Source organism: Ictidomys tridecemlineatus, chromosome 13, assembly GCF_052094955.1.
Source record: "Ictidomys tridecemlineatus isolate mIctTri1 chromosome 13, mIctTri1.hap1, whole genome shotgun sequence".
Lineage (NCBI taxonomy): Eukaryota > Metazoa > Chordata > Mammalia > Rodentia > Sciuridae > Ictidomys > Ictidomys tridecemlineatus.
This window is the reverse complement of record NC_135489.1, coordinates 64,346,134-64,358,447: the sequence shown is the minus strand read 5'-3', so window position 1 is coordinate 64,358,447 and position 12,314 is coordinate 64,346,134. Positions and strand designations below refer to the sequence as shown.

Genomic DNA, 12,314 nt, shown 5'->3' with positions numbered 1-12,314 from the left:
TTCCATTGCTTTAATTAGAAACTCTGTGCTCATCTAATTAGGATTTTATAAATTTGGTGTCTTTTAAAGCACCTGAGAAAAGAAAAAAAGTATGTATTCACATTAACTCTTTGTGTTCCTGAAATCCATGTTACCATCTAGTCTCACTTCCTTCTTCCCTTACAGCTTTCCTCCCACCTGTCTCCTCTGTGCTGTTACTTTCAAATACACATCTCCAGAGCCAACAACACACACACACACACACACACACACACACACACACACACATACACACACACACATATTCATTCTCATTATAGTTTTATATAATTTCTTTTTTATATCAGTTTTTAAAAAGTAAAGATAAGAAATATACCACTATACTTTTTTTTATAGCTACCTACAAACTTATGCTGGTGTGTGTAAGTGCACCCAAGTGCACAGGTATAGACTGTCTTACTGCCTAGAGTTACGTTCTTTCAGCAGGAAGAACACCCTTTGCTATTTAAGACAGGCCTGCCAGCAGTGAGTTCTCCCCTCCCCCACCTTCTCTTTGCAATTTTCTCTTAAATCTGTGAATACCATCATTTTGCTGTCATTTTTTTGCAAGATCATTTTTCTGGGTATAACTTTCTTGAATGACAATTGTTTTATTTGACATTTTTGAGTGTGTTATTTCCCTGATTTGTGGCTTCCAGTGTTTCTGATGAAACATCAGCTGTTCATCTTGGTGTTTGCTTTTACACCAAGGAAAAATGAGCCATCTTTCTCTATCGTTTTCTAACAAATTTCTTTTTTGACTTCAGCTTTCAACATTTTTTGCTAAGGTGTACCTGGGTATGGATTTTCTTGTGTTTATCCTACCTGGATTTCATAAATGTGTGTGTGTGTGTGTGTGTACATGTGTGTGTGTGTGTGTGTGTGTGTGTATTAATGGTTTTTAAAAATTAGGGGATATTTCCAACTACTATTTGAAAAGTAATTTTTTTTCTGATACTTTCCTTCTGACATTCAATTACATATATGTTGGTGTGCTTAATGATGTCTGACGCTTGTCTGATGATCTGTTCGGTTTTTATTTATTCTGTTGTTTAAGATACATAATTTCTATTGACCCATCTTGAAGTTTGCTGACTCTTCTGCTGTTTCCAATCTATTGTTGAGTCTCTCTATGAATTTTTCATTTCCATTATTGTACATTATAATGCCAGAATTTCTATTTATTTCTTTTTTAGAAATATTTGTTTCATCTACTGTAATTCTATATTTGACTAAAACTGTCATATTTTCTCTCACTCAAGCATGGTGTCTTTGTCTACTTGGGCTGCTGTAACAAAACACTAGAATCAAGGTGGCTCAAATCATTATTCTTTTCTCACTCTTATGGAGGTTTGGAAGGTTATCATCAATGTGCCAGAGATATGGTATGTGCTGCGAGCCCTCTCTGTGGTTGGCAGATGACTGCCTCTCGATCTCTTCCTATTATAAGGATGTATATATTAGCAGAGGGATCTCCATCCTCACAACCTCATGACCTAAAGCTGGGCCTTGTCTCCATATATCATAATGTTGGTGATGAGAACTTCGGCATATGAATTGAACATTCCTATGTTCATTCACTCCATAACATATAGTTACTTTTATTTCATTGCACATATTTCTAATAGCATCTGTTTGGTGCTATTAATGACAAGTCAGTATTTAATGTTTAAATATGCATTTCCCCTCCTAGTTAATATATTTGTTTTCTATTTAAGGTAATTTAAAACTTATCCTTACATCACATCAAGTCATTGCAATGAACAACAATGATGCTTGGATGATCATAAAATCAGAACAACCCAAAAGCAGAGTTTGGAAGATCATTTGGAGCCTTGAACAGAAGACAGGAGTAACACAGAGATTTTCCAAAGAAGGAATCCGGTGAGGATGGATATTCAATTGCACAGTCTCAGGTTTTCAAAATTGGTACCCTCCTAAATTCAGTAGAGGGATGGGGGTCTGAAATGACTCTATTTCTAATAATTACAAATCTTACCCTGGCTTAACGATGTCAGATGCCAGAGGTGTCCCTCAGAGGCTGTAGCCCCCCCCCACTTTCTCTAAAGTCCCATCCCTGGCCTCACTCACCGTGGGAGCAGAAGGGGCCCTCGTAGGCAGAGGCCTTGCAGTCGCAAGCCACCCCTCTGAGCCGTTCTCCACATCTCCCTCGTGGTGACACAAGTGTCCGTAGCTCCTGCAGTGTCCCGCACACCCTGGCTCCACTCCTGGTGTCACTGTGGCTCTTTCCTCCAGGTCCAGGGCCATCCCGTTCAGCCGAGGGGACCGAATGCACCCCAGGAAGCCCCTTTGCCTGCTGGCCGTCCCACCTACAAGGGAAACACTGCAAATAGAAATGTGCTCCTTGGTATTTTATCCAGGATTTTGTGTCCACGTCAAAGTCAGGCCTTAGGGAAAGTGGCAAAAATTGCAAATTGTTGAACCTACCGTGAGTATATAAAATTTTAAAAATATAAACTTGTATCAGATATCATGAAACCTCAAAAGACATCGGATAAAACTTCCTTAAACAACATTTAGATGAGATTGGCAAATACTCGTTCTAAAACCATTTCTTTAATTTCACCAAATATAGATCACATTAACCCTATTTTGCTTATGTTTATCAACAGTGATGCAGATTAGAATGGTTCTGGATGGACTTCCAAAACATTTACAAGAATAAAAATAGATGTAGTTAAATTTTGTATGTGGATGATCGCCCCCTACTCCATCCACTCCTTTCTGAGGACCCAGTGGTAAGTCTTTACTGAATAATGTGCACATGCACATTAGATCACATCAACCTTCAACACAAAAGAATCTGTTCAGAGAGGTTGGCAACATTTATGTCAGGATAGACACCGTTTCAAAGGTCATAATAACATATTATTAAGAGAGGATTCCAGGAATTACCTGTAAAATGTGGCCTCCACCCAGATACTCTGATTCAGTGGACCTTCAGTGGGGATCCCAATTCTGAATCTTTTCTTTTTCTTTTTTGTTTTCTAATTAAAGGTAATTTAAAACTTACCCAGGGGCTCTTTACCTCTGAGCTACATCCCTAGACCTTTTATTTTATTTTATATTTTGAGACAAGCTGGGTCTCACTAAGTTACTAAGATTCTTGCTAAGTTGCTGGTCTTGAACTTGTGATCCTCCTGCCCTGGCCTCCAGAGTCATTGGGATTATGGGTGTGCATCACCACACCTGACCCAAATCTGAATTTTTAACCAGCTTCATGGGTGACTGATGATTTCTCCACCACTGATTTATAAAACTTTCCTTAATAGGAATGTTTATTCTAGGCAAATATTTATGTTGATTTTGTTCCTAGGATTTCCCTTAAATAATCCTCAAAATTGTAAGTAAGAAAATAAAGTTCTTAACTTGACTCCTGCTAAGTTTGTATCTGGAAAATACCCCAAGGGCCCTTGTGGCAAAGGCTTGGTCCTCAGCTTGCCACCTGGAGCTCCTTGGGAGGTTTTAAGTCCTTAGGGGTGTGCCCTTAAAAAGGACTGTAGGACCCTCAACTCTTCCTCTTTCACTTTTGCTTCCTGACCATGAACTGAACATTAAGCTCTTCCCCCAGCTCACTACCCCCACCAGAGGCCCAAAAACAATGGGTCCACCTGGTCATGAGTCAAAACCTCAAAAACTAGGGGTCAAAATAACCCTTTTTTTCTTATAAGTTGCTTAATTTGGGTATCTGGTACAGTAATGAAAACCTGACTCATGTAGTGATGTCAGGTAGTTTTGTGGTTTCAAGTCCTTCAAAGAAGATTCATCTTGCCCTAATGTAAAAACCACCCATGTTGGAAGTTATATTTTATGGAGTCATAGTACATAAACTCCTGCATGTGTGAAAGTCTCACACACACACACACACACACACACACACGCACACACACGGAGATTTACACACATTAGCCTTCAGCGATATAGTGCTTAGTACCTGGAAGCTGTTTGAATCTTCCTGTAAAGTAGGCTGTGAGATAATTTCTGATTTAGTCCAATTTCTAATTGGAGCGGTGTTCTTATTTGCTTCATCTTGCATAAGAAATAAACAAGTGAGTATGACTACCTCAGTGTGCTTAGTTTTTACATTAGAATGGAATTGTTTGGAAAGGAATATGGCAAAGTAAATTTTTGCCCTTGGGGAAAATAAACAATGATAAATCCATCTATGGGCAAGCCAAAGGAAAGACGTCCAGTCCATCACCCAGGGCTGACCTCTCTGTACAAACGCACTGCAGGATTAAAGGAGAAAACCTGTGGTCTGTTTTGAAGCAGACAGTGGATGACTTTTGTCCATGGATAGGATAGACTTTCTACTGGAAGTGAAAAGGGAAGAAGTGGGTACAGGTGGCTCATGATCACACAGGTGGTGTTGATCAGACCTAGTGATCACAAATGCCAACCATCTGTAAGGAGAGCTGTTCAAGCCTGGGCATCAGAGACCTCGGGGCTGGATTCCTTTCACTGGTTGTTACTTGACCTCTTTCAGATGTGATGATCTCACCTGGAAACAGGTGACGATAAAACCTACAAAACGAGTTACCTAATAAGAAGCCCAGCACACTCCTGAACCTACAAGGTTATCAATAAATAGCGCCAACTGTTTGCTGCTACTTGCATTTGCCACTAAAAGTACTCCCACCATTGTGACTGTCTGCTGGCATCCTCTGCGGTCCCACCAAGTTCAGCGGTGGCCAGGGGACTCACCAATGAAGAGCTGGCTGTTGAGCTGCAGGCGCACGTGCCCAGCTGCAGGGGACTGCTGCATCCTCCTGGGGAGCTGGTTCACCTGCAGGGAGGCTCCCTTGACATTCCTCTCTGCCCTCACGTGGTGCCACCGATTGTCATTAAAGGGAGTGGGTGACCGCACCGTGACCTCACAAGGTCCATTCCCCACATCAAAGGAAAAGGTCACTTCTGTGGGAGCTAAAAATATCATATATGAATATAGAACAAGTTCATTCCCAGGGGAGTATTGAGTTGAGTCAGGGAATCATGGCATGCTCTTTACAAAAGGGGACAAAGGTGTCGATGCAGACATGTGACTCGAGTTGGGGAAGGGGGGCAGGAGAAATTTGTATCCTGGAGGATAAAAACAAAACCACACTGATTTTAACATATTCACTTTGAGTTGAATACTTAACGCACTCAGTTCTAGTCAGTAGATCTGCACCCCTAGAGAGAATAAGAAACACAATTGGTTTTGTATCTATAAGTAGTTTTACTCAAAAGTGTTTCAAAGTCTCCTCTAATTAAAAAAAAATGCAAATTTTTACAGTCATAAATTAAGCTCTGAGTACATGAAAAAAATATTTGATCAAATATTTTAGGAAACAATTTTGTGAGTTTGGTTTTAAGTTCTGACTCTAGTTGGCAATGGTCCAGGGAAGGCAAAACAGTTTTATGGATTATTGTGTACTTTATGCTTCATGGTTTGACCCTTAAAATGATTGATTAAAATTATAGAATTTTTGTGGTTAAAAAATAAATATGATTATAAGGTAAGAATGACACTATTTAAATTTTTGTTTAATCAGTTTTCAATGCCAAGTAATGGACATCCTGTGACTTGTCCTGGGGGGGGGGCTCACTCACTCTGCAGCTCTATCCTGATGAAGTCCGTGATGCCCAGGTTCTCCATAAACACACCAGAGAAAACCGTGGTCTTAAAAAAGAACTGCACATCCGCAGTGAGTTCTCCATGGAAAGTGGGGAAATGAAGGTATGAGGTCTCAGTGTTGAAGGAAGCCGAATTCCAAAATGACTCTTTTAATGCCAAAAAAAGGAAATAAAGAAAAACTCATGAATCATTTTTACTGCAATTTCTAGAAGCCTTCCCTGCCTCACTGGGTGTTCTCATTCATGCCGTATCATCAGGACATCGCATTCAGGATTATTTTAAGGGTTAGAATTCTGTGTTGAGAAAAGACGGAGGGTAAGCAAAGCAAAAGTGTGACTGATTGTGACACCAACAACGTGGGCAAGAGATGAGGGAGAAGGTGCCCAGGGAGGTGGAAAGACAGGGGTAGGTTGCAGGATCATTTTCAAGTTCAAGTCAACAGAATTCACTGCTAAATTGAATGCAAGTGGAAGAGAGTTTGAGATGACACCAAGGGTTTGGGGAATAATTTTGAAGAAGCAAGTTTGATAGGGATACATTACGTTTGAAATCTCTATTCAGCACCAGATGGATTTTTGGAGGCAGCAGTTGGTCTATGACTCAGGAAGCCAGATCATAGAATCTTGCTTTCCATATTTTTTGCAAACTAACAATAAACAAATACAACCCATCATCTTAGTAATGCCCTTCATAGAAAAAACAAAAATCAGAACAAAACAAAAAACTTTTTTTCCTTCTGGTCCAGAATTTAATCCAGGACCACACTTTATATTTATTTCTCAAGTCCCTCTAGTGCCCTTCATTCTAGACTTTTCTTGTCTTTCATGAATACAACTGCTATGGTTTAGATATGAGTCAACCCCCCAAATCTCATGGTTGAGACAATGCAAGAATTTTCAGAGGTGAAATAATTGGGTTATGAGAGACTTTATCTAATCAGTGGATTAATCCATCCATATGAATTAACTGGGTAATCATAAACTGGTTGGGTGTGTCTCAAAGAGGTAGATCACTAGGGGCGTGGCTTTGAGGTTGATATTTTGTCCCTGGGAAGCAGGGCCTTCTCTCTACTTTCTGATCACCATTTCCTGACCTTTTTTCCTTCTCCACGCCTTTCTACCATATTTTTCCACTTCATCTCAGACCCAGAGCAATGAAGTGAGCTGTCTGTGGACTGAGACCTCTGAAATGAGCCACAATAAACTTTTCCTCCTTTACGTTGTTCTTGTCAGGTCTTTTGATCACAATGATGCAAAGCTGACTAAAATAATAACCTCTTATTTTTTTCATATTTTTGGAGCATTTTTCAGTCGATTTGTAAAATGTTTCTCAATTTGGGTATATCAGACACTTGTCATTAGATTAGTCTTGTGCATTTTGTCAAAAACAGCATAGAAAAATGAAAGGAGTAAGGAAAGAGACTTCAGAATTGGAGAAAATCTGCCAGTTACTCTTCTGTGAGGAGATTACTAGCTAGGATACATAAAGATCTCAAAAAACACCCAAAACATAACCCACTCAATAAATGGATAAAAAAATCTAAATAGACATTTCTGAAAAGAAGAAATACAAATGGCCAACAAATGTATGAGAAAAAAATGCTCAACATCCTTAGCAATCAGAGAAATTCAAACCAAAACTACATTGAAATTTTATCTCACCACAGTTAGAATGACACTCATCAAGAATACAAATAATGATAGCTGCTGGTGAGAACATGTAGGAAAAAGGTATATTCATATCATTGGTAGGTCTGCAAATCAGTATGACCAATTTGGAAAGAAGTATGGAAATTCTTCAAAAGATAGGAATGGAACCATCATATGACCCAGCTAACCTATTCATTGATATTTATCCCAAAGAACTAAAATCAGCACACTGTAGTTACACATGCATACCATGCTTAGAGCAGCCCAATTCACAAGAGTCAAGCTATGAATCAGCCTGGGTGCCCATCAATAGACAAATGGATAAAGAAAAAAAAAATATATATATATATATATATATTCACAATGGGGTTCTACTCAGCCATAAAAAAGAATGAAATTATGTCATTTGATGGCAAATGAATGAAATGGAGAACATCATGCAAAGTGAAATAATCCAGGCTCAGAAAGTCAGAGGTCAAATGTTTTCTCTCAAATACAGAAATTAGAGATAAAAAGGGAATAAAAATGGGGATCTTATTAAAATAGAAGGGAGACAAGAAGAGGATAGGCAGGAGAAAAGGGGGAAATTGGAGATGATATTGGTCAAATTATGCTATGTATGTGTATGAATATATTGCAATTAATTCCATTCACATATAATTACAACTCATGATTAAAAAACAATAAATAAGCACAAAGACCAGTGAAGTAGAGGTAGGGGATCAAGGGGAGGGAGGAGGGGAGGTAAAGGAGAAGCACTAGGGATTGAAATGGATCTAGTTAAGTTATATGCATTAATGAATGCCAACGTGAACGTCACTATGATGTAAAGCTGTAGTGCTTTAATAAGAACATTTTTCTTCAAAAGCAGAAAAGTGATGCTCTGTCCTTGGGAGTGTATCACATCAGGACTTGCACTGTGCTAATGTGTCCCCCTACTTGCCATGTTAACTTTAATTGATTTCTGCTATGGTATCTGTCATTGCTCCCATATAAAATTAATATTTTTCTCTTTGTGATTTGAAACTATTTGGACATCTAATGGCCTTTACATAACCTGGTCCACTTTTCCATCCTGTGGTTTTATAGCGGATTGATGGTCCTTGAATTATGATGATACTGGTGATGTTCCATCATTCCTTGACAGGGTGCTAGTCCTCTGTTAGGAAGGGCTTGTTTCTGGACCTCCTATTTAGTATTTTTTATCCATTTCAAATTTATAGCAGCATCACTCCTGGATCCCTATTGTTGTAAACTGTTTATAACCTACTACTGTAACTGATTTCAATGATTACACTGTCCCAAATCAGGTCAGAGGGAGCCTTCCCAAGACCCTTTGACAAAAGCAGTTGATGGGACACAGTGAAAATTTTTGAGCAATTTTTTTTATATAGCAGGACGATCTAGGCTTATCCTCTATCTTCTCTGTCCCATCTCTGAAATCAGCCATTTTCCCAAGGAGTGGTGGTTTCTTTTCATGGAGAAGGATAGAAATGACATTCAGAAGTCAAGATATTAAGTCACATGCTTATATCTCTTTGCTACTAAGGTGCCATGACTTCAAGGCCCTCTCAGTAGTCAGCTGCAGGAACAGGTGTATGGGCACATGCACTACAGCACACACATACACAAACACATATTTTTGTGTATTTCATATTATCTACTGTGCATATGTTAAAACTCTTGAGTTCATGCTGGTAACCTTCTTTTCTAGTCTAGTACCGAGGGTACTAGAATTTGCTCTTCCTTCTTTCCATATGTGTGACCCCATTCTCAGTGGGGTCACTGAGAAACACCTGGTTTTGTAATCCTCAGTGGATTTTCATGTTTCACGTTTCCCTTTTCCCATGGCCTGGGCACAGTAGGGCCCACCATTCTGGGCTGCTTAAGGGAAGCTACAAGAACCAACTGAAACTGTTTTAAAGAAAGTAGAGATGAAGAGAAAGAAAGGGAAAGAGAGGAAGGAGGAATTGGGGTAGGGGGTGTCAGCCCTATTTTTTATTTTATTTAGACACAGGGTCTCACTGAGTTGCTTAGCATCTCACTTTTGCTGAGGCTGGCTTTGAACTTGCAATCCTCCTGCCTCAGCCTCCCGAGCCACTAGGATTACAGATGTGTGCAGCTGAAGAAGAAATTTTTGAAGAAAGAATTATTATTATTATTATTATTATTATTATTATTATTATTATTATTATTGGTTGTTTAAAACATTACAAAGCTCTTGATATATCATATTTCATACATTTAATTCAAGTGGGTTATGAACTCCCATTTTTACACTGTATACAGATTGCAGAATCACATTGGTTACACATCCATGTTTTTACATATTATTTTGAACACCACCTCACCCTCTGAAGTTTTGTTGAGAAATTGACATGAAGGAAATGCCCTGAGTCGTCTCAGGATTACACCCACATTCAGAGAGAAGTGGAGGGCTGGTATGAGTTGCCAGAGAGCAAATAATCCAGAAGAAAATGTAAGTGCAGAATTCTTATAGACCAGTGCTCCAGGTCAGAACCTCAACAAACAGGAAACATGGCTCCAAATGTGAAGGAGCTAATACTGAAGTGTGAAAAGAACTGGAGGCCTGTGGCATCCTGACAAAAGTATAGGATACACATCATGTTGTGTTAGGACCGCAGAACAGGACACTTGTAATTGTTGAAGATAAAGCAGCATAGAGAACAGTTGATCAGACACAGTGCAAGAGACCCCTCCTTCACCAACTTGAGACATGGGAAAAAAAAGTGATAGAATGACAGACCCTAGACCTAAGATCACAGTTTGGAAGGGACAAGAAAGATGCATCAGATTGTGAGGAGCTGGATGCGAAGAAGAATTGAACCACATCATGTATCAATCAATCAAATGGATCAGAGCTGCCAGCTACACACCAACAAGTTAAAAAGCCATCACAAAGTAAGGAAGAGAGGGAGCATGGCACGTGTATGGAGGAATGCTTAGATAAGTGCATTGAAGAGGAGACGGACAGAGATGAAAGGAACTGGAAGACACAGGGCATGCATGGAGTAAAGCTGGCACATGTCTCAGATGCAGAGAATCCAGCACATGAAACAGAAGGCATTCAAAGCATAATAAAACCATTCTTCTTAAATAAGAACAAAGTATTGAGATCAAAACGCACAATGGTTTCAGAAAAATTAATAGAAAATGACAAAGACTGAGGCTTATTCTGGGTGACAAGTGAGATTGAAGGGGGACAGGTCAAGAACTGGGGAGCATCTGAGGTCTCACCCCCACTGCAGCTGGCCACAGTTTCACAGAGCCTGAGAGAAAGCACACCTTTCTGGGTTGGAGTCAAAGGGCTTTATTATATATATCACCATGAGATGTATGAGCATCTCGGTGTGAGCATGGTGGTCTGGCTCTGAATCTCACAGAGCCATGTAATTGGTGTGAGATGAGGACAGGAGGGACAGGAGCCAGTGCCCTCCACTCTGGGGACTGGTGAGACATTGGTGGTGATGATGTACTCTCCTGGAGCGACTCCGTTTCCCACACATGCACAGAAACTGCCTGGTATTAGGGGACAGCGATGACACACACTCTGACACTCTCAGCAAGGACATGCAGGGATGCTCATGGTCCACACTGGATGACCTCTCAGCAGCACCCTCCTCATATTAAGGGAGAGAAGTAAAAATTCATACTCCAGATGTCTGCCCAGCAGCATACAATGCTTATGAGTAAAAACACTGGAACTTTCCCCTAGGGAAAGAGGTCTTGATATCGAGTTCATGTACTAGGGCAAAAGGGGATCCTCACAGGTTTGAAAGAATTCTGGGACTGTGGAGGCAATGAGCCCTGAGTGGATGAGGAAAACCTTGACCATGGCATTCAACCTTGAATGAAAATCCTGCAGGGAAAAACACGATCTAATATTAGAGCCCATGATGGTGATGTGGTGTGTACAGTGTCTGAGAAAAGAAAGTGGAATTCACTGTTTTTATACTGTTAAAGGTGTCCTGAATATATAAGGGCAATCAACCAACATTCTCAATCATTCACAAATTTGGGAAATAGTTTTCTTAAGGACTGTTCCATAAGAAAAACAATAAATGGACAATTAACCAGTCAACCAAATAATATGTTAAAATAAAGATAATTCATTCTCTGTAAACTAATACAGGTAGAGCATCCATAATCCAAAAATCTGAAATCTAAAATGTTCCGTATCCAAAAGTTTTTGACACCACAAGAGGGAAACTCCACACCTGGCCTCGTGTGACAGGTCACAGTCAAAATGCACGTGCACCAAAAATATTGTATAAAATTACCTTTGGGCTATTTGTATAAGGTTTACAGGAAACTCGAGTGTCATTTAGACTCGGGTTCCATCTCCAAGAGATCTCACTACCACGCAGGCAAACATTCCCAAGTCTGCAAACCACTGCTTTCCAAAATACCTTGTGTCCTGAGCATCTCGGATGAGAGAGATTTCAATGGCTGTTCACTCGTGAAACGTTGATCTCTAGCACAGACGCAGTGCTGTTCCATCCCTGTGCCCATTATGGTGTGGATTAGAATGTCCCCCAAAGGCCCATGGGTGCCCAGCCTGGGTCACTATTGGGATGTGGTAGAGTCTTTAGGGGTGGGTCTGAGTGGAGGAGGTTAGATCACGTGGTGTGTGCCCGTGAAGGGGTACTGGGCCCTGGCCCCTTCCTGTCTCTTTACTGTGCAGCTGCGGCAAGGTGAACAGCCCCCTCTGACTCTCTCTCCCACCGTGATGCCCTGTGCAGCCACAGGTCCAAGCAAAGGGCCAAGTGACCATGGACCCAACCTCCAAAATTGTGAGTCAGAATAAACCTTTCTCCCTTTAAGGTTTTCACCTCAGATCTTTGGTCACAGCCACAGAAAGCTGAGGAGCACGAGGCTTTCTGATATCTGCTCTGGTCCCAGCACTACCATGAATTTTCTCTCCGGCCAAAATAAGGGCACTTACTTACTTTTTAAAAAAATAATCAAAGTATGTTATTATAGAAAGA

General features: G+C 40.3%; 1 pseudogene; it reads right to left on the bottom strand.

Annotated features, from left to right (window-relative positions):
* Positions 1–12,314, bottom strand: part of LOC144369659 (contactin-associated protein-like 3) — a 141,840-nt pseudogene that overhangs the window by 25,696 nt on the left and 103,830 nt on the right.